This window comes from Oryctolagus cuniculus, chromosome 3 (assembly GCF_051225735.1).
Source record: "Oryctolagus cuniculus isolate XC-2025 breed Fujian yellow rabbit chromosome 3, ASM5122573v1, whole genome shotgun sequence".
In the NCBI taxonomy this organism is placed as follows: Eukaryota; Metazoa; Chordata; class Mammalia; order Lagomorpha; family Leporidae; genus Oryctolagus; species Oryctolagus cuniculus.
Window position 1 is genome coordinate 84767934 of NC_142869.1, and position 26719 is coordinate 84794652.

Genomic DNA, 26719 nt, shown 5'->3' on the forward strand with positions numbered 1-26719 from the left:
ATGTCCTTTGCAGTAACTTTACAACAAATCAAGCAGCATCAGTCCTCCACTGTTATTCTTCTTCAATACTGAGTTGGCTTCTCCTTAAAAACTTCAGAACCGGTTTGTCAAAATCCACAGCATAAATTGCTGGAAATTTATTTAGATTGTGTTACTATTTGGATCAATTTGCAAAGAGCTGACACCTTGAAAATATTGACTTCTTATTCATGAATATGGAATTTCCCCACTTTTATTTATTTATTTTTCTCATTAAAATTTGTTTTAGTGGGTCTCAAAATTCTGTGACAGATTGTTGGTCAAGTTGTTTACATTAAAAAAGAACTAATTTTAAAAATTAGTAATTTAAAATTACCATGCAAAATAAACGAACAAAATAAGACAAAATGGTTCACAAAATATTCTTCTTTCCTTGTAAGTTTTTAAGATGTATTGTTATCATTAACAAATCTATTACCATTAAACTTTAATGGCTAATCAAGACAAACAGTTCTGAGACTATTCTTCCACCAGTGACTAAGACTGTAATGGCAAGTATTAAGGATACTCTTCACTTTTGCCTCCTGAGCTTTCTGTGCTGAGCTGGTGATTTGTTGGCTCCCAAAGCCTTATTATCCACTACTTTGAAAACACCCAGAGCAACTTTGTGTCTCATATCACAACAGCAAAACAACATAAAGGAGGAGGCTAGCCAGAGAAGCTCTTAACACACACAGGCTTGCCAAGAACAATATCAGCAATGGCAGCATCACCAGATTTCAAGAATTTAGGGCCATCTTACAGTTTCTTTCCAGAACAATGATCAATCTTCTCTTTCAACTCTGCAAATTTGCAAACAATGTGAGCTGTGACAATCTAGTACAGGGGCACAGCCGTCACTGATTTGGCCTGGATGGCTCAGGATAATCCCCTGAGCAGTAAAGTCAACTGCTTCCACTGGCGGGTTGCTTTGCTCTAACCAGTTATGTTGACATAACAAACTTCTTTGTTGGACATGTTCATGACATTGAAGCCCACTTTGTCCCCAGGGAAAGCTTCACTCAAAGCTTCATGGTACATTTCAACTCACTTTATTTTCATTGTGAAGTTGACAGGAGCAAAGTTTACCACCATGCCAGTATCCACTCAGTGCACAGGAACAGTGTTGTAGACAACCTGTAGGGGCAGACACAAGGGGTTGTCAGTTGGTATAGTTGGAAGGAAAATGCGATCCAGGCCTTTGAGTAGTATAGTGTCATTCCTCTGGCATTGCCAACTTTGTGGTTGACTTTCCAATCCTTGAATCAAGGCATATATTAACTCTTGGCACAAATACTGCTGTGTCATGGTTGTAGCCAGTTTTCTTAGTGAAGGTGCTGACTTCCTTAATGATTTTCTCATATCTCTTCAGCTGTAGGGTGACTCAGTGGAATCCATTTGTTAACATCAACAATTATTGGCCTCACATCTATCATGTAAGCTAGAAGGTCATGTTCATGGATCTGCCCATTCGTGGAGATAGCAGCTTCAAATTCACCAACACCAGCAATAACCATCAGGACAACACACTCAGCCTGAGATAGACCTGTATTCATTTTTTTGATAAAGTTTCTGTGTCCTGGAGTATCAGTCTCAGTTTCCTGTGGTCTCAATTTCCACAGGGAAATGTTGATGGTGATACCACGCTCACATTTTGCTTTCAGATCCTCAAAGACCCGTGCATACCTCAAAGATCCCTTTTCCATCTCAGTAGCCTCCCTCTCAAATTTCCCAGTGGTTCTTTTGTTGATGCCACCATATTTTATATTAGACAGCCAGGAGTGGTTGATTTACCCAAATCCTCATGTGCCAGAGTGACAATGATATGAGTCTTCTCCTTTCCTATTTGGCTTTGACTTAGTTGCGGCTGCCATGAGACTTTTGTTCTAGTAGTAAACCTGTTTTGAAAAAGGCCATATTTATTTAATTCTTTGATTTCCTTCATCAGAATTTTATAGTTTCTCTCACATAGATCACTTACATATTTTGTTAGATTTATAGCTAAGTATTATTTTTTAAATTTTTGAGTGCTAGTGTAAGTGATAATGTATTTTTAATTTCAGCTCCCACTTTTTCATTATGTATACATAGGATAATGTTTGGCTTTTGTGTATTAACTTTGTAAACTGTAGACTTTTATATTGGTTCCAGATTTCTTTTGGCTATTCCTTTTGGATTTTTTAAAGATTTACTTATTTATTTGAAAGTCAGAGTTATACAGACAGAGAGACAGAGAGAAGGAGAGATAGATAAAGAGAGAGATCTTCCATCTGCTGATTCACTCCCCAGATGGCTGCAATGGTCAGGGCTAGGCCAGGCTGAAGTAAGCAGCCAGGAGTGTCTTCTGGGTCTTCCACGTTTTTGCAGGGGCCCAAATACTTGGGCCATCTTCCGCTGCTTTTCTCAGACCCCTAGCAGAGAGGATCAGATGTGGAATAGCCAGGATTCCAATTGGAGCCCATAAGGGTGCTGGCACTGTAGATGGCAGCTTAACTTGCTGCACCACCATGCTGGCCCCTGGATTTTCTACATAGGAAATTACGCCATCTGTGATGAAAGACAATTTTAATTTCCTCCTTCTCAGTGTTTCTTTTTTTCCCCATTGTATCAACAAGAATTACCAGTATGGTGTTGAAGGGAGGTGATGAGAGAAGACAGTTGGCTGTTTTTCATGGTTTTGCCAGAAAAGACTTTATCTTCTCACTAGTAAGTATATTTTCAGTTGTAGATGTATCATAAATGTTAAGTGTTTTATATCAGTTTGCTGAGAGATCTTATCATAAATGAGTACCATACTTTGTTAAGTTATATTTTCATCTATTGACATATTCAGATTTTTATTCTTTACTGTGTTGATATGATAGATTACAATTAATTGATTTGGGAACACTGAACTAAACTTACATACATGGAATTTTGTTGAGGCTTTTTACATCTATATTCATGTTATTTTCATTCCCCACACCTCTTTTTTTAAGGGATTGATTTATTTAATTCAATGAGAGAGATTGGTTTTCCATCTGCTAGTTCAGGTCTGGGTCAGGCTGAAGACTAGAGCCAGGAACTCCTCAGTCTCCCACATGAGTAGCAAGAACTCAAGTACTTGAGCCATCATGAACTGCTCCCTCATGCACATTAGCAGGGAGCCAGGTCAGAAGTGGAGTAGCCAGGGCTTGGACTAGCACTTCAATATGGAATACAAAGCTCCAAACCAAGGCTTAACCAGCTACACCCAATTCCCACCTCCTTGTCATGACTTCATCTGGTTTTGGTGTTAGATAGTACAGTCATTCCTCATTACCTATGGAAGATTTGTTTTAAGATCCCCCTCACTGTAACTGTAGCTTCAAGTGCTCAAGTCCCTTGAATAAAATGACATAGTTTTTGCCTGTGATCTAGGTACATTCTCCTATATGATTTTATCATCTTTTGATTACTTTTAACACTACAATGTAAATGCTGTGCCACTTGTTATACTGTATCTTTAAGGAAATAATGACAAAAAAAATCTGTGTATGTTTAGTCCATATGCAAATTTTTCCTGGATATCTTCAGTGTGCAGTAGGTTAAATCCATAGGTGTCAATTCACAGTCATGGAAGGCTGATAGTACTGGCCTCCAGGAATAAATGAGGAAGTATTCCTCCTGCCTTGGTCTTCTGGAGAGTTAGTATCATTACTGTTTGAAATACTTTCTAGAATTCAACAGTGAATTCATCTAGGCCTGGCATTTCCTGTTCTGTAAGGTTAATTATTGATTTAACATGTTGGAAATATATGGGCCTTCAGACAGTCTACTTCTTGTGTGTGTTTTGGGAGATTGTATATTTCAAGGAGCTTCTCTAACTCATACAGGTTATTAAACATGGGGACATAAAGTTTTTCATAATATTCCCTTATAGTCTTTTGAATATCTGTAGGACCTGCAGGTATGTGCCCCCTTTCATTTCTGATACTATGAATTTGAATTTTCTCTTGCTTATCAACTCTATCAACCTTTTCAATGAAGCTCTTTTTTGTTTTGTTGATTTCCTTGGCTGATTTCCTGGCTTCAATTTCATTTAATTCAACTCTAATGTTCACTTATTCATTTCCTTCTCTTTAATTTACAATTAATTTTTCTTTTCTCTTTCTAATTTCCTCAGACAAAAACATAATTTTTTTATTTTAGATTTTTCTTATTTTCTGATATATGTATTCAATACTACAAATTTCTATCTAAGAACTGGTTTCACTGCTTTTCCAAATTTTGTTAATTTGTAGTTTTATACTTAGTTCAAAATATTTTAAAATTTTTCTTCATATTTCCAGCTATATTACTGATACTGATTTTTACTTGAACTCTGTTGTGATCTGAAAACAAACATTGTGTGATTTCTATTCTTTTATATTTATGAAATTGTCTTTTATGACCCAGGATATGGTCAAAGAAGCTTTGTCAAAATCAGTTGGTTGTAAATGCAGCAGTTTATTTCTAGACTCCATTCTGTTCCATTGACCCAAGGGTCAGTTTTTATGCTGATATCATGCTGTTTTAGTTACTGTAGCTTTCTAGTGTATACTTTAAGGTTAGGTTATATAAATATTTAATGTCTTCATTCTTTTTGCTCAAGATGTCTGGAATTTTTTTTTGTGTGTGTGGTTCCATGTTAATGGGAAGGTTTTTAAAATACTTCTGTTAAAATTTTTCTGGTAGTTTGATACAGATTGCTTTGAATATGTATATCACTTTGCATAGTATGCACCTTTTGACAATGTTGAGTTTAAAAATCCATGAACACAGGATGCCCTTCCATGTCTTTGTGTCCTTTTCAAATACATTCATCAATGTTTTGTAATTTTCATTATAGGTATCTTTCACCTCTTTGGTTAAATTTATGGGAAAAGGAATTGTTTTCTTTTTCAGGTAATTTGTATTGTGTAACACTGTTGCTAGTTTGTTGATTTTGTATCCTACAATGTTGCTGAATTCTTTTATTAGTTTTTTTAACTTTATAATAAATATAAATATAAATTTCCAAAGTACAGTTTATGGATTACAATGGCTTCCCCCCCAAACTTCCCTCCCACCGGCAACCTTCCCATCTCCCACTCCCTCTCCCCTTTCATTCACATCAAGATTCATTTTCAATTCTCTTTATATACAGAAGATCAGTTTGGCATACATTAAGTAAAGATTTCAACAGTTTGCACCCACACAGAAACACAAAGCAAAAAATACTGTATGAGTACTAGTTATAGCATTAAATCACAATGTAGAGCACATTAAGGACAGAGATCCTACATGAGGAGTAAGTACACAGTGACTCCTGTTGTTGACTTAACAAATTGATACTCTTGTTTATGGGGTCAGTAATCTCCCTAGGCTCTAGTCATGAGTTGCCAAGGCTATGGAAGCCTTTTGAGTTTGCCAACTCTGAACATATTTAGATAAGGTCACAGTAAAGTGGAAGTTCTCTCCTCCCTTCAGAGAAAGGTACCTCTTTCTTTGATGACCTGTTCTTTCCACTGGGATCTCACTCACAGAGATCTTTCATTTAGGTCATTTTTTTTTTTTTTTTTTTTTTTTTTTTTTTTTTGCCAGAGTGTCTTGGCTTTCCATGCCTGTAATACTCTCATGGGCTTTTCAGCCACATCCAAATGCCTTAAGGGCTGATTCTGAGGCCAGAGTGCTGTTTAGGACATCAGCCATTCTATGAGTCTGCTGTGCATCCAACTTCCCAATTTGGATCATTCTCTCTCTTTTTTTATTCTATCTGTTAGTATTTGCAGACACTAGTCTTGTTTATGTGATCCCTTTGACTCTTAGTCCTATCATTATGATGAATTGTGAATAGAAATTGATCACTTGGACTAGTGAGATGGTATTGGTACATGCTACATTGCTGGGATTGCATTGGAATCCCCTGGCATGATTCTAACTCTACCATTTGGGGCAAGTCCGATTGAGCATGTCCCAAATTGTACATCTCTTCCCTCTCTTATTCCCACTCTTACATTTAACAGGGATCACTTTTCAGTTAAGTTTCAACACTTAAGAATAACTGGCCGGCGCCGCGGCTCACTAGGCTAATCCTCTGCCTAGCGGCGCCGGCACACCGGGTTCTAGTCCCGGTCAGGGCACCGGATTCTGTCCCGGTTGCCCCTCTTCCAGGCCAGCTCTCTGCTGTGGCCAGGGAGTGCAGTGGAGGATGGCCCAGGTGCTTGGGCCCTGCACCCCATGGGAGACCAGGAGAAGCACCTGGCTCCTGGCTCCTGCCATCGGATCAGCGCAGTGCGCCGGCCGCGGCGGCCATTGGAGGGTGAACCAACGGCAAAGGAAGACCTTTCTCTCTGTCTCTCTCTCTCACTGTCCACTCTGCCTGTCAAAAAAAAAAAAAAAAAAAAAAAAGAATAACTGTGTGTTAATTATAGAATTCAACCAATAGTATTAAGTAGAACAACCAAAAAATACTAAAAGGGATAAAGTATTAAGTTGTTCATCAACAGTCAGGGCAAGGGCTGATCAAGTCACCGTTTCTCATAGTGTGCATTTCACTTCAACAGGTTTCCTTTTTGGTGTTCAGTAAGTTGTCACCGATCAGGGAGAACATATGGTATTTGTCCCTGTGGGACTGGCTTAATTCATTCAGCGTAATGTTTTCTTAATTCTTCCATTTTGTTGCAAATGACCGGATTTCACTGGTTTTGACTGCTGTATAGTATTCTATAGAGGACATGTCCCATAATTTCTTTATCCAGTCTACTGTTGATGGGCATTTAAGTTGATTCCATGTCTTAGCTATTGTGAATTGAGCTACAATAAACATTAAGGTGCAAACCGCTTTTTTGTTCGCCAATTTAATTTCCTTTGGGTAAATTCCAAGGAGTGGGATGGCTGGGTTGTATGGTAGGGTAATATTCAGGTTTCTGAGGAATCTCCAGACTGACTTCCATAGTGATTTTACCAGTTTGCATTCCCACCAACAGTGGGTTAGTGTCCCTTTTTCCCCACATCCTTGCCAACATCCATTGTTGGTAGATTTCTGTATGTAAACCATTCTAACCGGGGTGAGGTGAAATCTCATTGTGGTTTTGATTTGCATTTCCCTGATTGCTAGTGATCCTGAATATTTTTTCATGTGCCTGTTGGCCATTTGGATTTCCTCTTTTGAAAAATGTCTATTGAGATCCTTGGCCCATCTCTTAAGTGGGTTATTTGTTTTGTTTTTGTGGAGTTTCTTGATCTCTTTGTAGATTCTGGTTATTAATCCTTTATCTGTTGCATAGTTTGCAAAAAGAACTGCTAAGATAAATCCCATTCACAATAGTTACAAAAACAATCAAATACCTTGGAACAAACTTAACCAAGGACATTAAAGATCTCTACGACGAGAATTACAAAATCTTAAAGAAAGAAAAAAAAGAGGATTCCAAAAAATGGAAAAATCTTCCATGCTCATGGATTGGAAGAATCAACATCATCAAAATGTCCATTTTCCCAAAAGCAATTTATAGATTCAATGTGATACCAATCAAGATACCAAAGACATTCTTCTCAGATCTAGAAAAAATGATGCTGAAATTCATATGGAGATGCAGGAGACCTCAAATAACAAAAGCAATTTTGTATAACAAAAACAAAGCTGGAGGCATCACAATACCAGATTTCAGGACATACTACAGGGCAGTTGTAATCAAAACAGCATGGTATGGGTGCAGAAACAGATGGATAGACCAATGGAACAGAATAGAAACACCAGGAATCAACCCAAACATCTACAGCCAACTTATATTTGATCAAGGATCTAAAACCAATTCCTGGAGCAAGGACAGTCTATTCAATAAATGGTGCTGGGAAAATTGGATTTCCACGTGCAGAATCATGAAGCAAGACCCCTACCTTTCACCTTCCACAAAAATCCACTCAACATGGATTAAGGACATAAATCTATGACCCGACATCATCAACTTATTAGAGAACATTGGAGAAACCCTGCAAGATATTGGCACCGTCAAAGACTTCTTGGAAAAGATCCCAGAAGCACAGGCAGTCAAAGCCAAAATTAACATTTGGGATCGCCGCAAATTGAGAAGTTTCTGTATTGCAAAAGAAACAGTCAGGAAAGTGAAGAGGCAACTGACAGAATGGGAAAAATATTTGCAAACTTTTATTTGTTTTAATAACTTTTTGGTGAAGTCTTTGAAGTTTTTATATACAATATTATATCATCTGTGAACAGTGACAATTTGACTTCCTCTTTTATAATTTGGATGCCCCTTACTTCCTTGTTTTCTGTAGTTGCTCTGGTTAGGATTTTTAACACTGTGTGATAATGCCGAGCGTTGAAAATGGGCATTCTTATGTAGTTCCAGACAGATCTTAGAGAGAAAGTCTTTAGACTTTCCCCATTCAGCATGATATTAGTTGTTGGTTTGTTACATACAGACTTTGTTGTGTTAAGTTATATTCCTTCTTTAACAAGTGGTCAAAGTTTTTATCATGAAGGGATTTTGAATTTTATCAAATGGCTTTTTTGTGTCTGTTGATATAATCAAATGGTTGCTGTCCTTCATTCTGTTGAAGTGGTGTTTTTCAATTTACATATATTGAACCATCCTTGTATCACTCAAATAGATCCCATTGATCCTGGTGAGTCAGCTTTTTAACGTAGTGTTGGATTGAGTTTGCTAGTATTATGTTGAGGACATTCACATTTATGTCCATCAAGAATATTAGCCTTTAGTGTTCCTTTTTTGTTTTACTATTGTCCAGTTTTGATATCATGGTAATTTTGACCTTATAAAATAAGTTTGGAAGAATACTTTCCCATTTTTTCTGGAACTATTTTAGAAGAATTGGTATTAGTTATTTTTTAAATGTTTAGAAGAATTCAATAGTGAAGCTATCTGGTCCTGAGTTTTTCTTTTATGTGATAGTTTTTATTAATGTTCAAATCTCATTATTCATTATTGAAAGTTTATGTACTCCTCATCATCATGAATCAATCCTAGCAAGGTGGATGCATCCAGGCTATCTTCTACTGATTTCCCAGGCCATAGCAGAGCGCTGGATTGGAAGTGGAACAGCTGGGAATTGAACTGGTGCCTATATGGGATGCTGGTACTGCAGGTGGCAGCTTTACTGGCAATGCTACAGCACTGCCCCTCCTTGTTTTCAAATTTGTTGGCATGTAATTGATATAATAATCTCTAACAATACTTTTTACTTTAGTGGTGCCAATTGTAATGTCTCCCCTTCCATTTCTGATTTTATTTATTTCCCTCTTCCCTCCTTTTTACTTAGCCTACCTAAGATATAGCAATGTTGTTTATCTTTTCAAAGAAGTAGCTCTTAATTGCATTGGTTTTTGTGTTTTTGTTTTTGTTTTTTTTTTGTTTTTTTTGGTTTCTATTTTATTTATTTCTGCTCTATTCTTTCCTTTTGCTAACTTGTAGTTTTATTTGTTCTTTTTCTGGTTTCTGGGGTTCAGATATAGGTAATCTTAAAATATCTTTCTGATTTTTAATGTAGATGTTCATTGCTATAAAATTCCATGTTAGGGCCACTTTTTCTATTTTCCGTATATATTGCTATCCTGTTCTTTCAGTTGCTTTAAGAAACTCTAAAACTTACCACTTAATGTATTCTTTGATCCATTGCTTGTTCAAAAATGTCTTACTTAATTTCCACATATTTCTATAGTTTCCAACATTTTTCTTTTTCTCTCTTTTTAGTTTAATTGTGTCGTGGTCAGAAAAAAAATCCTTGATATGACTTCAATTTTTAAAAATTGCCTGAGATGTGTTTTGTGACCCATTGTGTGATTTACCCAGTGAATGTTCCATGCACTGATAACAAGATCTATTCTGTAATAGTTGGATGGAATGTTCTGTAGGTCACTATTAGGTCCAATTGGTGTAGGGTGTAGCTTAAATGTTTCTTTATTGATTCACTATTTGAATGTTTTGTCCATTGCTGAAAGTGGGACAATAAATTCCTTACTACCATTTTATAGGAATCCATTTCTCCCTTTAATTGTACTAATATTTATTTTATTTATTTGAGTGTCCTGATTTTGGGAACATAAATATTTACAATGGTTATTTTTCACTGCTGGATTGAGAACTTTATCACTGTATAATGATCTCATTTGTCTCTTTTACTGCTTTTGATTTAAAGTGCATTATATTTGCTAAAAATATGGCTACTCCTGCTTTATTTTTGGTTCTATTTTCATGGAATATATTATTCTTTCACTTTCGGTGCATGTGGGTCCTTAAAATGAAGTAGGATTTTTTGTAAGCACTATATAGTTTGAGTCTTGTTTTTCAGCCATTAAGTCATGCACTGTATTCTAATTGACAATATAATTAACTTACATTTAGATGAATTATTGAGAGGTGACTTATAGCAATTTGAACTTGTGGTCTGGTTTTAGTGTAGTTCCTAACCAGCCTTCTCTGTCTCTTCAATCTTTCTTTGTAGTTAAGTGATTTTTTTTCTAATAGTGTGTTTTGATTCCATGATTATTGTTTTTGTTAAGACCATTATCTAGTATTACTTTGTGGTTACCTTGAAGTTTAGAAAAACTATATTTTGGTTCTAACAAATTATTTTAATGATACCAATTTGACATTGATTATAGAGATACAAAAAAAAAAAAAAAAACCTTTCGTAGTTGGAATTTTTTTCTCACTCTAGTACTGTGAGACTTCCATCCTACTCTCACCTGATCTTAAGGTTCCTGCCAAATAGCTGCCTTCAGGCTTGTTTGGGAATGTTTATTTGTTATCTTTTCTTTTCTCTTACAGCTTTGAGAATCCTCTCTTTATCTTCAGAATTCTTTCTTTATATTCCAGCCTAGGGAGATTGATTATAACATATTTTTGGGCAGATTTAAAAGTTTATAAAATTCTGGGGGCTGGTGCCTTGGCACAGTAGGTTAATCCTCTGCCTGTGGCGCCTGCATCCCATATGGGTGCAGGTTCTAGTCCCAGCTGCTCCTCTTCCAATCCAGCTCTCTGTTGTGGCCTGGGAAAGCAGTAGAAGATGACCCACGTCCTTGGGCCTCTGCACTCATATGGGAGACAAGGAAGAAGCACCTGGTTCCTGGCTTCAGATCAGTGCAGCTCTGGCCATTGTGGTCATTTGGGGAGTGAACCAATGGATGGAAGGCCTTTCTCTCTGTCTCTCCCTCTCACTGTTTATAACTCTACCTCTCAAATAAATAAATAAAATAGTTTTTAAAAAAAGTTCATAAAAATCTTGTTATGAAAAACTATTCAGATCTTTCAAAAAGTTCATCATCAAAAAGAATTATTTTTTTTTTGCTTTCAAACTTTTATTTAATGAATATAAATTTCCAAAGTACAGCTTATGGGTTACAATAGCTTCCCCCCCATAACGTCCCTCCCATCGGCAACCATCCCCTTTCCCACTCCATCTCCCCTACCATTCACATCAAGATTCATTTTTGTTTATCTTTATATACAGAAGATCAGTTTAGCCTACATTAAGTAAAGATTTCAACAGTTTGCTCCCACACAGAAACATAAAGTGAAAAATACTGTTTGAGTACTAGTTATAGCATTAAATCTCAATGCACAGCACACAAAGGACAAAGATCCTACATGAGGAGTAAGTGCACAGTGACTCCTGTTGTTGACTTAACAAATTGATACTCTTGTTTATGGCATCAGTAATCACCCTAGGCTCTTGTCATGAGCTGCCAAGGCTATGGAAGCCCCCTGGGTTCACTGACTCTGATCATATTTAGACAAGGCCATGGTCAAAGTGGAAGTTCTCTCCTCCCTCCTTCTTTGATGGCCCGTTCTTTCCACTGGGATCTCACTCATGGAGATCTTTCATTTAGTTTTTTTTTCCCCCCAGAGTGTGTTGGCTTTCCATGCCTGAAATGCTCTCATGGGCTTTTCAGCCAGATCCGCATGCCTTAAGGGCTGATTCTGAGGCCAAAGTGCTGTTTAGGACATCTGCCATTCTATGGGTCTGCTGTGTATCTCACTTCCCATGTTGGATCGTTCTCTCCCTTTTTGATTCTATCAGCTAGTATTTGCAGACACTATTCTTCTTTATGTGATCCCTCTGGTTCTTAGTCCTATCATTATGATCAATTGTGAACAGAAATTGATCACTGGGACTAGTGAGATGGCATTGGTACATGCCACCTTGATGGGATTGAATTGGAATCCCCTGGTATGTTTCTAACTCTATCGTTTGAGGTAAGTCAGCTTGAGCATGTCCCGAATTGCACTTCTCTTCCCTCTCTTATTCGCACTCTTACATTCACAGCGATGCCCATCAGCAGTAGACTGGATAAAGAAATTATGGGACATGTACTCTATAGAATACTATACAGCAGTCAAAAACAATGAAACCCGGTCATTTGCAACAAGATGGAGGAATTTGGAAAATATCATGCTGAGTGAAGTGAGCCAGTCCCAAAGGGACAAATATCATATGTTCTCCCTGATCGGTGACTACTAACTGAGCACCAAGTGGGGGAAACTTGTTGAAATGAAATGGACACTATGAGAGACAGTGACTTGATCAGCTCTTGTCCTGATGGTTGATGTACAATGTAATACTTTATCCATTTTAGTATTTTTTTTGTTCTAGTACCATTGGTTGAACTCTGTAATTAACACACAATTATTCTCAGGTGTTTAAATTTTAACTGCAAAGTGATCCCTGTTAGGAATTTGGAAAACATTAAGCTGAGTGTAATAAGCCAATCCCAAAGGGACAAATACCACTTGTTCTCCTTGATAGGTGACAACTAACTGAGCACCAAAAAGGAAACCTGTTAAAGTGAAATGAACACTAGGAGAAATGGTGACTTGATCAGCCCTCACCCTGACTGTTGATGAGCAACTTGATATGTTATCCCTCTTAGTATTTTTTTGTTTGTTCTACTTAATACTTTTGGTTGAATACTGTAATCAATACACAATTCTCCTTAAGTGCTGAAACTTAACTGAAAAATGAATTAATTTTATTCCATTTTCCATAAATCTTTAAAGTACCTCTATATTTTCAAATGCCTGTCTTTGAGCATACTACGTGTTTCTCCTCTTTATTCTATTCTGTTATCGATGCTTTCTGCTATGCTCTTCATTTTACTAATTGTACTTTTCATCTCAAGGATTTCTGTTAAATGTTTTAAAATTTCTTATATCTCTTAAATTTCTCTGTAAAAATATTGTATCATTTATTTTATGTGTTTCCTTTTTTAAAGATTTATTTATTTGTTTATTAAAGATGGAGAGAGAGAGAGAGAATTTACCTGATGGTTCACTCCTCAAATGGCTGCAATAGATATGTCTGGGTGTTTTGGTTAGGCAGAAGCCAAGAGCCAAGAACTCAAATCTGATCCCCTAAATGGGTGCAGGAGTCAATGTACTTCAGCCATCTTCCACTCCCTTCCCAGATGCATTAGTAGGAAACTGGATTAGAAGTGGAGTAGCTGGGATTTGAACTAGGACTCAGATGTGAGATGCCAGTGTCACAACTGGTGATTAGCCCACTACACCACAAAGCTGGACCCTTTCTATGTTTTCCTGGCATTCACTGAATTTGCTTAAAATCACTATTTTGCATTCTGCTTCTGGGAATTTGTAGATATCAGTTGCTATCTTTTCAGTTTTTGACAGTTTAATTTGTTTATCAGATTAATTCATTGTTTCTTTGTTTACAAATGACATTTTCTTCTCATTAAAATATTATTTTTTCCAATTTTAATAATATGGCTTTGTTTATGGCTGTTCTTTCAGAAATTCCAATTGGTCTGCTAATTTTCTGTAATCCAAGGACACTTGCTATTTCAGCACTGATATCTTCTTGTATCTCATACACAGTCCACTACTGGTGCATGGTCACTGTTTCTTCACTAGAGTGAAGATTCTCCAGATTTATCCCAATTCTTTCAGGATTGTGGTGCTCAGAAGGTAGTCCTTGCCTGAAAATTTCTGCCTGGAATTGCAGAAGGCTCAAATTCTTCATCAGCAGTCCCCTATCTTCAGGCATCATAGTATTTTCCTTGGTCTGGGGTTCACCATGGAGGAAATAGCCCCAGGTTCTTATATAATGACGAAAACCACTTCCCCTTTCTTTCCCCAAAAAGGCAATTACTCTTTCTATGTTGTGCCGCCTATGGTTTTGGCAGAAATGGGATGGGCAGCCCAGGGCCATTAACACCACAATGTCATATTATATTTGGAGCCAGCCCATTGAGAGCAGTACAACAGCATGAGGATAGGATCAAAACCTACACTACTTTCGGATTCCTGATCCTTAAGTGTACTCACAGCCTGAGACCACTGCAATTAGCCCTACGTGATGCTGGCTGGGATATAAATGCAATCAACTGGGGCTACAAAGTCTTTACTTGACAGTGAGGCAGATCCAAAGGATTCATCTGCAGGCACTGCTGTGGGGGACACAAACTAGTAGGACCTTCTTAAGGTTTGACTTTACTGCCTGGCACTAAGTTCCAAGACAAAGTCCTGTTATCACTCTTGTGCCCTTCTCCTTGGTGGCTAGGGTCTTGCTCCTCACCATCTGGCTAAGGATGGGGGAGGAGTGGTGAAAACAGTCCTTTGGCCACCCAGGTTGACACTGAACTGAGTCATAGAGCAGGAGGCATTCGCAGTCCCTGGAATACATGCCAATCCTGCACTACACTAGTGGTAGTACCGACTGAAACACAGGCCCACACCAGCAGGACACACACGTCTACCTGATGCTGTGGCAAGTCTAGAAGCTCTGTCTGGGGAAGAGGTCTAGGAATTTGTGTCTTTGGACTCCATCAGGTACTGAATTTCACAGAAGTAAGCCTAGCAGAAAGTTGTGAAAAAGACTCCTATGCTCACTTTCACACCCTATGCCAGAGGTTGGGGAGTTTGGTGGGGTTGTCTCTTGGTCATCTGTCTAAATGGATCCAGAGGCTCCATGTGTAGACGCTGGCCTGGGAACTGGGGCTGCAGTGCCTTTCTGACTGCATTTCTTTGTAGTGGAATTAACACTCTGATTCGAGTCTAAGGTCTGGACATAATTTCCTGTTACTTAAATGGAAGACAAGAATCTCCACGCTGTGCTCCTCAGTGCTGGTGGTGGTGGCAATGAGGAGTGAGGTGGGCATAATGAGGGGAAATGTGTCCTTTCCTGCCTTCTTTGATAGGTAGTTTCCTATTATTATACTAACACCCAGCACTGTCATCTCCCACTTCACTACCTTAGCTTTTGTGAAGGTGGCTTGGTACATGAAAAGCTCTTCAAATTGGTGTCTCAGTTGGGAGCCAATCACCAGAGTATCTTACTCAGCTGCCATCTTACTCTCCCCCTTCCTTTTTGTGCTTTTAATGGAATATTTTCTATGATTCCATTTTTTCTTGTTTCTTGGCAAATGATTTATATGTTTTTTTTACTTTGCCATAAAGTTTGATATATACATTTACGATTAACCCATTTTTAAAGATAGATTTATTTATTTATTTATTTATTTATTTGAAAGGCAGGGTTATAGAGAGGCAGAGACAGAGAGAGAAAAGTCTTCCATATGCTGGTTCATTCCTCAAATGGCCACAGTGACCAGAGCTTGGTCGATCCCAAGCCAGGAGCCAGGAGCTTCTTCCGTGTCTCCCACATGTGTGCAGGGGCCCAAGCACTTGTGCCATCTTCTACTGCTTTCCCAGGCCATAGCACAGAGCTGGATCAGAAGTGGAGCAGCCAGGACTCGAACCAGCACCTATATGGGATACTGGCGCCACAGAAGAGGCTTAGCCCACTACACCACAGTGCTGGCCCCCTGAATCCACTTTTAAATGGCATTGCTTCATTGCCAGTGAAAAGTAACTGGTAACAAAATATTACTCATTTCTGGGGCTGGCGCTGCGGCTCACTAGGCTAATCCTCCGCCTGTAGCACCGGCACCCCGGGGTTCTAGTCCTGGTTGAGGCACTGGATTCTGTCCCGGTTGCTCCTCTTTCAGTCTAGCTTTCTGCTGTGGCCCGGGAAGGCAGTGGAGGATGGCCCAAGTGCTTGGGCCCTGCACCTGCATGGGAGACCAGGAGGAAGCACCTGGCTCCTGACTTCGGATCAGCGCCAGCCTTAGCAGCCATTTGGGTGGTGAACCAACGGAAGGAAGACCTTTCTCTCTTTCTCTCTCTCTCACTGTCTAACTCTGCCTGTCAAAAAAAAAAAATTACTCATTTCTTCACACTTTCCTTTGATTTCTATTTGAAAGGCAGAGAGAGAGAGAGGGAAAAAGAGAGGGGGAGAGAGAGAGAGAGTCAGATATGGAGAGGGAAATCATCCATCTGGTGTACAATAGCAGAAATCTGAAATTAGCAGCAGAGCCAGGTCTCAAACCCAGGTATACTGCTACAGGGATATGGATATGACAGTGGTATCTTTCTCAACTTCTTATCCAAATGCCTGTCCACATACTGTCCTTTGTATCATTGCTGTCATTCACTTCACATTTACATAACCTAGAGTAAATGTATCAGGATGTACAAGCATAAACAATTAAATACAATATTGCTATTATTATCAAAAAAGTATTGTATGTTAGCTCATGTAAAAGTAAAAAAGGAAACTTTTATTGATCATTCTCTCATGTTCTGCCTTTATGTAGATTTTTAGTGTTTGACCTATGTAATTTTTCTTTCCTTCCTTTTGGAGAACTTCTCTTAATCTTTCTTGCAAAGCAATGCTACTACCAACAATTCCCTTCAACTTTTGTGTGCCTGAGAAACTATCTCTTTCTCATTTACTTTTGAAAGGTAAATTCACAAGATATAGTATGCTAGGCTTGTGGGGGTTTTTTCTTCAATAATTTAAATGTCTCACTCTGGTTTTTTATCTTTATTCCAGTATTAGTAAGTCACTTTTTCTCTGTGATTTCTTTCAAAATTCTTTTAAATCCTGGATAATCTAAAGTTTGGTTATAATATGAATAGATGTAATTGTTTTGGTTTTATTTTTTGCGTTTATCCTGCTTAGTTCTCTGAATTTCCTGGATCTGTGCATTGATGTCTAGCGTTAGCTTGGGAGAAATTCTCAGTCTCAACGGATGGAAATATTCTTTCTGGTCTTTTGTCTCTTTCCTTTGGTGTTCCCATTATGTATATATTGTACCTTTTGTAATTGTCCTATAGTGCTTGAATGGTATGCTCATTTTTCCTAGTCATTTAAAATATTTTTTAGACATTTCTGCTGTCATATCTTCAAGTTTAGAACAATTCCCCCAGCTGTGTGTAGTCTACAGAAGAACCCATTACAAGGATCGCCATTTCTGTTGCAATGTGTTTGGTCCCTGGTAGTTCCTTTTGCTCAACTCTTAGAATTTCTCTGTCTCTCTGCTTACATTATCCAGCTGTTGTTTGCATGTTGCTTACTTTTTCCAATGAAGCTTCATAGTTTGTTCCCCTCCCCCCGCCCCCCCAATTCCTGGTCTGCTCACTTCAACATTCCTGCCATGTATGACTGGTTGTAATCTTGTTCAGTCTCTTCAAATCGTGTCTTTCATGTTTTAGTATGTCTCATCATTTTTGTTTGATTTTTAAAGGCAGACATGATGCAGTGAATAATAAAAACTGTCCCAAATAGGTCTTTAGTAACACAGAAGAGAGGTAGGTGGGGGGAAGCCTTCTGTCTCCTTGTTGTTTGGTCTCAGTCTGTTGAGCCTGTACCCTTGGACTTTGATCTTCAAGACACCATCTCAGTGCCTCCACTCTCTCCTCTGTAGGTTGTGCAGGATGGGAAGAGATGCTTAGCATTTAGTATTGCCCTTCCTGCAGGTCAAGCCATCTCTGACAAAACCCTAGAAGGTGAAATGGTTTCTCCTGAGGGCAAGGCTTCTTTTTTATATAAAGATTTATTTATGTATTTTGAAAGGCAACATAACAGAGAGAGAGAGGAAGAGACAAAGAGAGGGATCATCCTCCTCCCGGTTCTCTCCCTAGATGGCTACAACATGCAGGGCTGGGCCAGGCCAAAAGCAGGAGCCATCAGCTTCTTCCCAGTCTCTCATGTGGGTGCAGGAGCCCAAAGAGTTGGGCCATCGTCAGCTGTTTTCCCAGCCGCATTAGCAGGAAGCTGGCTCAGAAGTAGAGTAACTGGGACTCGAAGCGGCACTCATATAGGATGCCCACATCAAAGGTGGTAGTTTTTTTTTTCTATTTACTACTTTTTTTTTTTAACTTTTATTTAATGAATATAAATTTCCAAAGTACGATTTATGGATTACAATGGCTTCCCCCACATACCGTCCCTCCCACCCACTACCCTCCCCTTTCCCACTCCCTCTCCCCTTCCATTCACATCAAGATTCATTTTCGATTATCTTAATATACAGAAGATCAGCTTAGTATACATTAAGTAAGGATTTCAACAGTTTGCTCCCACACAGAAACATAAAGTGAAAAATAATAGATGATTTTTTTTTAATGATGATGAAATCAGATCAGACCTATTGTCATGTTTAATCCCGGTAGTTTTAAATGATATGCCATAGCACCGGCCTCAGAGGGCTGGGATTTTTTTGGAATAAAATATTCTGGTGTATTTTAAAATGGTTCATTTTTTCCTTTTACTTTCTAGAAGCATTAGCATCAATTTGTTTTGCTTGTTTTTTTTTTTTTTTTTTGCATGTATTCATAGCAAAGACTTGGTAGAGTTCCAGGAAATAGTTTATGAACATATCCATGTTGTACATATGATAGTATCCTCTTGGGTTATAACCCTTAACAGTGGTCTACAGTGGGCCTCCAGTGCACAAGAAAGTATCTATTTAATTGCTTTTATAAGATATCAAAATTTTGAGAATTTGCCTTTTTAAAAAAAATCAAATGCTATGGATAATTTAGAAGAAACAAAACATAAAATTCAAGTTACATGAGAAGAATAAAACTTTACACGTAAATAAATTGAAAAATATTTTAAAGCAAATTATAAGTAAGGTCATATTAATATTGTACAAGTCTGTTAGAGAGGCAACTAGTATAATGATAAGACATGAATATCAACTGGAATTAAGAATGCTGGGTTTGAATAATGTTCTACCTCTTATTTTTTTATAAGAGCTTAAATCAATGACTTGAATTATTCAGTTTGCTTTATCTGTAACATATGAATAACCAGAGGTGTGTTGGAACCTATTCTTATTGTATTGTAAAAGTTAATTTTTATATTTTAAGAAATTTGGAAACCCAATAAGTATACACTATCATTATAAAAAATTATATAAAATTTCAATTTAATAAATTAAGTAATATATACTCAAAACTCAACACTTCTTAGTTAATTTGCTACAGTTTACTCTTATCTATGCTTTTGAGATTATTTATATCAATGTATCTATAGTGTAGAAATACAGGTAATATAAAATAGTATATAATGGATAAAAGTTGGCAAACACTATAAATTTGGCTTAAATTACTCTTTTTTTAACAATTTATTAATTTGAAAGTCAGAGTTACACAGAGAGAGAAGGAGAGGCAGAGAGAGAGGGAGGTCTTCCATCCGCTAGTTCACTCCCCAATTGTCCACAATGGCCGGAGCTGCGATGATCTGGAGCCAGGGGCCAGGAGCTTCCTCCAGGTCTCCCATGTGGGTGCAGGGGCCCAAAGACTTGGGCCATCCTCTGGTGCTTTCCCAGGCCACAGCAGAGAGCTGAATGGGAAGTGGAGCAGCTGGGACTCGAACTAGTGCCCATTTGGGATGCCAGCATTGCAGGCAGCGGCTTTAGTCACTACTCCACAGTACCAGCCCCTTAATTTTCCCTTTTATTAATTTATAAAGTTAAGAAAGTGATGTTGAATATTACTGTTGTAGATCAAATTATAAAGTTTATCACATTTGTGACTGTTACATTTTGAATAGCACAAAAATGAAGGAAATATGCTACTACTATTCAGAACAAGTGTCTGATTCAGAAAAGTCCTTCATTCATTGATAAATGAGTTACACTCACCATGTCTTCTTTCATTATTTGTTTTTACTCTCATCTTACTCATCAACCTGAAGAAAATACCAACCTTTGTTCATAATGGAACTACAGCTGTTTCACAGTTGAAACCATAGTTGCCTACAGATGCAACAGGTAGACAAAAATCAGTTAAACCATTCTGTGGAATCACTTGATTATAGGACTTAACAATAAAGAGTATTGCATATTTCATCATTATTTAAACCAATAATATATTCATAACATTCAGCATAATATTTGTTACACAAGTGGTCACCTAATGGTATTACTTTTAGGTATGTCTAGGTAGTGAAGAACTTGAAAAGTGGGGTGCTAATTAAAAGAAAACATCTTTAGAGTATGTGTGTTTTGTAATAGATTTTGAATATGTAGAATTTTGAATTGAGGTAGTGTAAGATTGAAAGCTAAAATAAAGAGAATTCACTGATGTTCAATTTTGTGTCTCTAATTACCTTGCCCATTTTCTTTACCTTTAATAGACTGGTTCCTCTTAGTTTTTTAAACATGTAGATTCTGGGAATTTAAAACCAATTCTATTCATTCAGAATCTACTAATTCCTGGGATTTGAAATACATCCCTAGTAATCCTGGTGCATCCAAACCAGTTATGTCTATGGATCAAAGTTTGGAAGTGAGCAGAAAATATGGAACGGGGCTTTGAGTTTAGTTCTAATTCTGCTCCGTGAAGATGGGCAAGTTTTTCTCAGCTCTGCCAACTTGAGCAAGTGACTTACTCTGTGTACTTTGGGTATCCTACTTCTAAAGAGAAAACAGTGATAAAATAGTAATAAAGTTGCAGTGTTTAAGATGATAGACATTAGTTAATATTGTCAAAAGAGAAAAAAACCTATCATTTTATTCCCTTATTCCAGTTTGTTGGTTTTTTGAATTCTCTTCTTATATCTTTTCCTCCTGTAAATATAATTTATAACATACAAATAGTAATATCTTTTTTAAAGCTTTTATATAATAAATGCATTTTTCATAGTGATAACTTCAGGAATATAGTGGTTCTTTCCCCCTACTCACCCTTCCACCCTGACTCCCATCCCACCTCCTATTCCCTCTCCCATCTCCTTCTTCATTTTGGATCATTTGGATCAAGCTGGAAAACTTCATACTTAGTGAAATAACCCAGTTCCAAAGAGACAAATGCCACATGCTCTCCCTGATCTATAACTAATAGCGCTCCTAAAATGAAAGCTATAGAAGTGAAATTGACACTTTTAGAAACAATGACTTGAATAGCCCTGTCCTGTCAAGGGACAGTTTTTTATTGTTACTTTTTATTTTGCATTCCTTTTTTTTCTTTTTTCTTTTCTTTTTCTTTTCTCTTCTTCATACTGTATGTTGAACTCTTTATGTAACATAAAGTTAATCATCTGTATACAAAGTCAATTGAAGAGATCCCAGTAATTTCTTAAAAGCCTAATTTTATTTATATTAATTCTATCAAAAAATTGCTACTTCCTATTGGACAAATAACTGATTATATTTCTTATTTAAAGTAATAAATAGGCAGTGTTTCATTAATAAAGCACAGAAACTAAATTTTATATTCATTAAAGCTAAATTTACTTTTGTTTTAAATTTTCTTAAAGAATTTCAATCTCATAAAGTTATTATGCACTGGGATTTTAAATCTGGAATCAGGTCAGTATACAAATATATTAAAGATATACTCAGTCCTAAATTGTATTAAGTCAGTTAGCCATCTGTTTGAGAGAAAGATACCAAGTGCTTAAAATTAAACTTGACAAATATTTTTAAAAAGGATGTGTGAAAAAATTATTTGTGATTCAGAGGGAGTACGTTAATGTACTTTTTCCTTTCAGCCACAAGATGGTGCTTTTGCACTCTGTATTTCCATTGAGAAAGTGAAAATGTCTTTAAAATGGTTGACAAAAGACTAGTTTTAGAAGAATCACTAGAGTTTAAACTGCTTGTTATCATTTCCAAAAAGCATTCCACAATACATTCTTGGGCAAGAAATGTTAATATGAAGGTACAAATAGCTTTTTTTTTTTACTCCACAGAGGCATTTTATCTGTTTTTAGACTGAATTGTGGTTCTCAGAGTGATATTTCTATCCATATTGCATAAAGTCACAACAAGTAATCAACATCTGTGTGTAGCAATATAATCACCAATATAAGATGTACTAATTTATTACCACTACGAAACTGGAACCTTTGAAATACTAAGGCAGTACATGGTTCTTTCAATGCAGCTGGGTCCAAAAGTGAGGAAAAGATGAAAAGAGAGACTCCTCTAAAAATCAAAGTGTTCTGCATCACATCTAAAACTATTCCCTTTTGCATGTGTGCCATAGTTTCATTCCTCTTTTGCTCTTTATTCTAAAGAGCTTGGCTTGTGCCATATTGAGATTTCATGGAATCCTAAGATTTGGTAGTTGAAGAGCCTGTAAATATCTTTCATTCAACCTCTCAAGCAAAGAAGGCATTCTTTGTATGACATCCCTTGATCATCCAACTGCTGTCCTGTCAACAAGAATCTTTCTGTGCTGGCATCTTTTTTCTTTTTGTCAAAGGCTCTGTCATTGAAAAGATTGAAGGACTCATTTTTATTATTTTTTTTAATCTGCAAACCCATCTTCAGACTGTATGGCCTATTGACAGTTTCATGAGGATCAAATATCTTACATTTTAGTATATCTTGCCTTCAAAAGATAGGCCTACTATATATTTGAAAAAGGGATCATTATCCATGAACCTGGTAGAGTTTTTTTTTATTATTATTTTTTATTTTTTTTTTATTTTTGACAGGCAGAGTGGACAGTGAGAGAGAGAGAGACAGAGAGAAAGGTCTTCCTTTGCAGTTGGTTCACCCTCCAATGGCCACTGCAGCCGGCGCACCGCGCTGATCCGAAGGCAGGAGCCAGGTGCTTCTCCTGGTCTCCCATGGGGTGCAGGGCCCAGGCACTTGGGCCATCCTCCACTGCACTCCCTGGCCACAGCAGAGCTGGCCTGGAAGAGGGGCAGCCAGGACAGAATCCGGAGCCCTGACCGGGTCTAGAACCCAGTGTGCCTGCGGGGCAAGGCGGAGGATTAGCCTAGTGAGCCACGGCGCCAGCAGAACCTGGTAGAGTTTTAAGACATTGTATCTCAACATTTTTTCATGAAGTTTTCAGGAAACTACTTACTACTAAAGAAACAATTCTGAACTTTTATGCAGAGGGTGCTACACTTTTATCTAACTTGAAACTTCAACTTCAGGCTGCTTAGAAGTTGCTTGCTCCACCTGATCATTCTTTAGTCAATGTCCCAGTGGCCGTATGGAAGAATGAATGCTGTCTATGTGAACATAGTCTTTTTCCCTCCTACATTCAAGTAGAATCATATTTTGAAGTAAAATTTTTTCACTCAATATCCTTTTGCATAAATGAATTTCTCTTAAACCTCTATGTGTGAATGGGGGTAATGAGTAGCAGTGAGAAAGAAGAGAGGAACATATCATTATCTGCATTCTATGCAGGCAGCAAGATGCCTGCACAAAAGACTCATCTTCTATAAGTAGTTTCCTGTCTAAAGCAGCTACTTAAAGCCTCCCAAGGTCTCTCAAACAATTTTGTTTGACCTTTTGTTAAAGACCACCTCCACTATGCAACTGATTTTCCTGTTCCCAAGGGTGGAAGGTTGGGACAGGTTTCACTGTGTGGTATATTAAAATTGTGTCAACTCATGTGGTTCCTGTGTAGTACTGTGGCTTCTTTTGTAATCTAAAAATAGAAACGAACACACAGCTACCATTTTTGACTCAAGGATTAAGTTCCCTTGGTGTGATTCCTCCCATCTTGAGTATTCTTATTTTATGAATTCTCCACTCCAAAGATTCATTGCAGCAGCCAGGGCCTTTGTAGGGCCAGTTGGATCTAGTACTGAGGCATCAGAGAGGAATGAATGCTTCAGGGTGGGTGGCACCAGTGAAGAAGGTGTTGATTGATCTGCACCGCAGTTAAACTGCAGAAGCTCCTGAGGCCATGTTTCCACTGGAAGGACTGACTACTGCCTCAGAGGACTAAAGGGTCAATCTGGCAGATTTCTGAATCTCTCAAGACTGCTATTCCCTTTGTCTGGTCAAAACTGATAAAGAAATATCTGTCATGCTGTCCAGTATATTTTGATGGATACCATGATAATATTTTTATGTGGAAATACACTGCACTTATCAAGATCATATGAGATTCCTTTTTTATAAAAATGATACATTTATTTATTTGAAAGAGTTATAGAGGGATATGGACAAGGAGAGATGGGGGGGTGGAGAGAGAGAGGTGGGAGAGAGAGAGACATTCCAACGGATGGTTCACTCCCCAGATGGCTGCAATGGCAGGGCCTGGGCCAGGTAGAAGCCAAGAGCCAGGAGCTTCATCTGGACCTCCCACATGGGTGACAGGGGTCCAAATACTTGTGCTATCTTCCACTGCTTTTCCCAGTCCATTAGCAGAGAGCTGGATAAAAAGTGGAGCAGCTGGGACATGAACCGCTATCCAAATTGGTTGCCAATTTTGCAGGTGGCAGCTTTATCTGTTATGCCACAATGCCAGCCCCATATGACACATTTTTATATAAGGGCGAGAGTAAATCTGAGGACTACAAGTATAGCTAAAATTTTGCATTACTTCAACTTCATGAGGCCCCAGTGTGACTCTGAGCTAAGAAGGCATCTGATCTCGTTGAATTTTTAATGCATTTTTAAAAAATCAAATTCTGTGTCATGAATGCACTTGCCTTTTTTCTCTCTCCATACCATGCGGGAAAGTATGGAAGTGCATTTCTTGCCCATTTTAGAGCATGCAAGAAGGAGCATTTTCTGATCATTCTTCCCACTCCTTGCTAATTTAGGTAGATTAATGTATTCTCACTCATTTAGTTCTCGAGTATTTATACCTGACCAAAGTGAATAATGCTAAAGGAAGACCTTAGGAATCTCTGTCCTTGCTAGGGTGGCAACAGCTGATAAGGGGCTGTCCTTGTAGTTTGATGTCATAGACAGTGTTAGAATCTTGCCAAACAAGGCAGGCCGGTATTTTAAATCAGTCCACTTTGGGGTGCACACATGTGGTAACAAGACTCATTGGGAAAGAGAGGACAAGTTGGCTTACAAATTTTGGTCAGAGGGTGAGGGGTGAATGGAATGAAGTCTGGGCCTGTCTACAGATGGGAGAGTGTGACAAGGACGGTTCATGCCCCTTACTGGGACATCTTTAAAATCCTGCACAAAAATCTAGCCGCTGGTAGCTTTTAAATAATGAATCATGGCCATGACATCAATTCCAACTGCAATTTCTTCTAACATCTGACTAAGTTTGTCAGAGAATAATTATTTACCATTCTGATGAGTCCGGGCGGTCTACTAATTAATTCTTCAATGGGATGCTTGCCATCCTTGTTGTTCCTTAATATTGCATACTGAGAGTTGTGCATAAACGGGATTGGCACAGGGCCTACCATAATGATTATACACATTGAAAGCTTGGTGCCAAGTGTTATTTAATTCACTTTCCCTGAGGTCAAGTAGGGAGGACTTCTGCTGTGCCATGTATTTACAATTTTTGGAAACAGAGGGGATGAGAACATATTTCCATGTTAGGTGGTTTTTAAAATTCCGATCCCAGTGAACATTGCAGAAATAACTGAGTCAGTGCAAATGTACTACAGATCTGTAAATTGGAATTATGTACATCGGGCTGAGAATTTGGTAACATATTAAAACTTTTATTGTAAACACAGTCACAAATTATCTGTGATTATTTGTTGATTATTTATAGGCAAAGACATAGGAAACAAGTAAATTAAGTGGAAGGTCATAACATTTTCCTAACAATGAAAATAAATGAGAATCATGCTAACATATTTCAAGCAAATCTTACTTAAAAGATGGATTAGGAATAATATGAATTAGATTTTTCTACTAGAACTGGACTAATTAAAATATGATTGATAAAGATCATTGATTACTTAAGTTTTTTATACTCTTAGAAAACTGAGTTCTGTAGGCGTATTATTCAGTTTCATTTTCCATACGCTGCCTTTTTTAAAAGTTCCAACTTATATTATTTTATGTTAAACTGCATTGGGGGATGCAAGTGACGAGCAATATTTCACTTAGGACAGACACGCAATTAAGTTGACCTTGTCATTAAGAGAATCATGTGTTTCATTGCTGAATTTAAAGCTTTGATAATCATTTTAATGGTGCTTCAAAATGACCAGAAATCCCCAGCAATAGGGATTACAAATTCTCACATTTCCCCAGGCAAGTATAGGACAAGACAGGCCACCTAGTCATGTTCCAAAAGGCTTTTTCCCTTCTTTCTCAGATAAGTATTTATGGCAGACATGCTACCTCTAGGCTTTATCAATGATGATGATAAACTGAGAAGGAATGACAGCTGAAGGAGAGAGGATAACCACACAGGCGAGCACGAAACCTTGACTGGGTGTCAGCTTCATCTGCAGCGCCACAAAGCATGCCCAGGAAAGTGGGGGCGGGGAGGTGACAGGAGTGGTGCACTGATTCACTCCGCAACAGTGCAGTGTAAAAAAATTCCAAGAACTTGAAGAAAGCTAAAGAATTCTCAAATCCCACATCTAAGGCTTTCAAGTCATCCAGCCATATTTGTATTTCAGATAGCTCCTGGGCATTATGATCCTTATCCCCTTTTGGAGTACTGTATGCTTTGAACAT

At 37.8% G+C, this 26719-nt stretch overlaps 1 pseudogene; it reads right to left on the bottom strand.

Annotated features, from left to right (window-relative positions):
* Positions 1–1234: 1234 nt before the first annotated feature.
* Positions 1235–26719, bottom strand: LOC149127412 (elongation factor 1-alpha 1 pseudogene; annotated as a pseudogene).